This window comes from Penaeus monodon, chromosome 14 (genome assembly GCF_015228065.2).
Source record: "Penaeus monodon isolate SGIC_2016 chromosome 14, NSTDA_Pmon_1, whole genome shotgun sequence".
NCBI classification, from domain to species: Eukaryota; Metazoa; Arthropoda; class Malacostraca; order Decapoda; family Penaeidae; genus Penaeus; species Penaeus monodon.
This window is the reverse complement of record NC_051399.1, coordinates 44144522-44144726: the sequence shown is the minus strand read 5'-3', so window position 1 is coordinate 44144726 and position 205 is coordinate 44144522.

Sequence of the window (205 nt, the reverse complement as noted above, 5' to 3'; positions counted from 1 at the left end):
AGTTCCTTTCCACGGAGAGTGCCGGTGTTACCTTTTAGGTAATCATTCTCTCTATTTATCCGGGCTTGGGAACAGCACTGACTTGGGCCGGCTTGGCCACCCAGTGGTGGTATATACACATATACTCACACACACCCCACACCCCACACACACGTGTGTGTGTGGTATTTGTGTGCGTGTGTGTGTGTGGTGTATGTGTGTATAT